Source organism: Amblyomma americanum, chromosome 6, assembly GCF_052857255.1.
Source record: "Amblyomma americanum isolate KBUSLIRL-KWMA chromosome 6, ASM5285725v1, whole genome shotgun sequence".
Taxonomy (NCBI): domain Eukaryota; kingdom Metazoa; phylum Arthropoda; class Arachnida; order Ixodida; family Ixodidae; genus Amblyomma; species Amblyomma americanum.
Genome location: NC_135502.1, coordinates 165289080 through 165292922, shown reverse-complemented (window position 1 = coordinate 165292922; position 3843 = coordinate 165289080).

Genomic DNA, 3843 nt, shown 5'->3' with positions numbered 1-3843 from the left:
CACGATAGGTATCTATCGCGCGGCACAATCCACGACAGGTATTTGTCACGCGACGCATCCCACGACAGGCATCTGTCGCGCGGCATATCCCACGAAAAGCTGTTGTGTCGCGCGACAGGCCGCACGACAGGTACTTTTGTCGCGTGAAAACAGGCGCGATAGATGTCTGTCGCGCGATTGAACCCACGACAGGCAACTTTGCTGAGGCACGCAATCTCTGTCGCGCGGCACGCCTCCCTCTGTCGCGCGACAGTACCTGCGACAGAAACCTGTCGCGTGACAAATGCTGCGACAAGGACCTTCTTCGCACGACAAAATGCAGGAAAGATGTCTATCGTGCGGCAGAACCTACTACAAACAACTTTGTCGCGCGAAAGAACCCACGACACGAAGCTTGTCACACGACACAAGGCACGACAAGACAGCTTGTCTTGCGACACAAAATTGTGTCGCGCGACAGATGCGCGACAAAAATTCTGTCGTGCGTTTTGATCGGAAAGTCAACAAAGGTGACCCATATAGAACCAATAGCTGTATGCCTTTGGGCCCACCAACCCAATTAGTCTTAAGGCCCACCTTGCCAACCCAGAGAGGCTTTCTTCACTTCAGTATTTTTTGTGTACACGTTACTACTGAAATTACAATGCAAGTAAGAATGCTTCTTATTTATTTGTAAGTTTTTGCAAGACATTTTGGGCATTCTTGCATACAAAGCCCCAATTACTGGGGTGAAGAGTCCGCCCCCTTCATCCGAACTTTCCAACCGCCATCCGAGTCTCTCGCCCCCAGCACGAACGCAGCCACTCTGTTGTTGCCTTCCATGGTGGCTATTGGGATTCTGCGCTGCATAGCAGATGTAAAACTGAACAAATAAACACCCATCAAATTGATATTCAGTATGGTGGATAAAAATAACTTGCCAAAGTATTACAGTCACATCTTTCAGGAAATGCTTCATAGCCGTATGCAATGCTACAATGTGCAATGCTTGAAATATCAGCAAATTTTGTTTGCTGTTAATATCCGTAACCATAATGAACATAAATATCCAGAATAAGAATAACCGAAAGGTGCATGAGCCATTAAAGGAATATAGACACCTAAATTTATTGCGTGTTTTCTTTTGTCAAATGATGCGTTATATAATAAAATACATGGATTACCAGGTAGTACTTGCCTAAAACCCCGCTAAATAATTTATAATCGAATTTCTTCTCTCATGCAGTTTTGGTTTCATCGACCGAACGCCGACTGTCGTCATGTTGATGTTTCGGTCACATGATGCAACTAGAAAAAGTAATACAATCGCTGATATATAGCTTTAATTGACTACGACGTTTAATGCAGCCTCTTCCAAGACCTGGAATGACAAAAAATGACCTGTCAGCAATAATATAACCGATTTTTTATGCCTCATGTGAATTAAACACCAACTACACTTCACAGTCATCGTTCGACTGATGAAACCGAAACAGCGTCAAGAAGAAATTAAATTGCAGAAAAAACTGCACATTGCGCTAGTTGGTGTTGATGCATAGTGGTGGTTCAAAAGCGCCAACACACACGGACCATGTAAGAGACGAGACACACAAACCAGCGCTGAACTTACTACAGAATTTTTATTAGGAAGGCGCACGTCATATATACACACACGAAAAAACAGCGCACATGCGCAGTGTCAACCAGAATCCTAGTCCTTGTACAAAGAAAAAACCGCTTTAAAAGCACGTGAATATCTGCAGAACCACTACCCAATAAGTAGCATATTGATTTGTCGAAGCGATAATGTAACAGATGGCATACTCACGCACCCATTGCTTTTTCTGATAATAAAAAACGCCTCAGCTACTTCTCTAGTGCACTGGTCAGAATGAGCGAACAAGACATCAGTATCGTCAAAAAATGGCATACATTTGCACGTGAAACAATGCTTAGCTAGGTTAGTTTCTTTCCTAAAGAATTAGAGTGCTTCATGAGCCGCACGTTACCGCAGCGGCCAAATTGACCTATGTAGGTAAGGCCATAGGACTGAGGGATTTGATACGCTACGGCAGTCTTTCAGGGAACATATCTATTTTCATGATTTATGTTGCAAGCATTTCTTCTGCGCCCTTCATGCTTTCTGTGAACTGCCACCCCCACTCTCTAGCTTGTTAGGTGCAGGGTACAGAACCTTTACCCTATGCCTGCTCTCCACTCTTTTTAATCCGGTTCGACAGCGTGTGGACATATGGCATAACCACTACCTTTCTTCTCCCTTCTTCCGAACCCTTTTCCAGCCCCGAGGTACTTGCAGACGAGTTCAGCTCACGGAGGACTTTGTCTGCACTCGAAACGAGAACTGAGTCCCAGAAACCAGCTTCCCTACATCAGTCTATTTGGGCTAAGAGACTGGGCATCATTTAATAATAATATTTCTTTACTGCCATGCCTAAGCATCCCGTAACGATGCCACTTTTTACAAGCTTTGAATGAAAGGGCCTGTAATTCAAAAGGGGCTTTTCACTCCTAGGGGAATACTGCCAAGAGGCATGGTTGGGTTCGAAAGAGAATTTTAAATCAAGGCATTGCAAGACTTTTTCTTGAGGGTCTTCATGTGTGACCTTCAGCCCCGACTCATTACGTGCAAAAACATCAGGAACATTTGACACAAATTCGGGATTTACTGACCTAGCCAGAACCAGATAATCGTCCACATAACAGAAAATGCGTATGCAATAACCGGCTAGATCAGTCTCAGCTTTCATATCAACCCGGCTTAGATAATTGTTACTGAGAATGGCAGCTGCCTTGGCACCTATTCACACACCCGATGTTTGCATATAAGGTCGACCATCCCACTCAACAAGCCTGTTACTCAGGTAGTAAGATAACAGTTAAAGAAAGGATCCTGTTGTGATTCCGCACTCATTTTGGAACACGCATTCATCGCTCTCATCCGTAATACAATGCTGAACCTACTGGATTAGTTCAAAGTGTGGAAGAGAATAAAACAAATCAACCACATCTACGCTAAAACCACCACATAGTGCCTGGCTCTCAATTCGGAGGAAATCCGCTACTGCCTCAGAATTAGGTACGAGAAACGCATCCTTTACGCGAAGTGACAACAAATGTTTGCGAAGATAGGTAGACACAAACAAATGCCAAAAATTGTGCTCAGATACGCTTGCCCGGAAAGGAACTTTAGCCTTGTGCATCTTAGGACTAAAGAAAATTTCTAGCACCTATTGTTCAGCTTCCTTCACTTCCTTTGCTATACCTTCATAGCTAAAACTTCCAAGGTAAAGTTATCGCCTTCTCTGAACATCGGTGCTAGAAATTTTCTTTAGTGTTAAGACGCACAAGCCTAACGTTCCCTTCCTAGCAATCGCCTCTGAGCACAATTCTTGGGAGTTGGTTGGGTCTACCTATCTTTGCAAACATTTGTCGTCACTTCTCGTAAAGGATTCGTTTCTCGTACCTAATTCTGAGGCAGTAGCTGATTTCCACCGAAATGAGAGCCGGGCACTATGTGATGGTTTAAGCATAGATGTGGTTGATTTGTTTTATTCTGTTCCACACTTTGAACTAATCCAGTATGTTCAGCATTGTATTACGGATGAGAGCGATGAATGCGTGTTCCAAAATGAGTGTGGAATCACAATGGGATTCTTTCTTTAACTCTTATCTTACTACCTGAGTAACAGGCTCGTTGAGTGGGATGGTCGACCTTATATGCAAACATCGGGTGTGTGAATAGGTGCCAAGGCAGCTCCCATTCTCAGTAACAATTATCTAAGCAGGGTTGATATGAAAGCTGAGACTGATCTAGCCGGTTATTGCATACGCATTTTCTGTTAT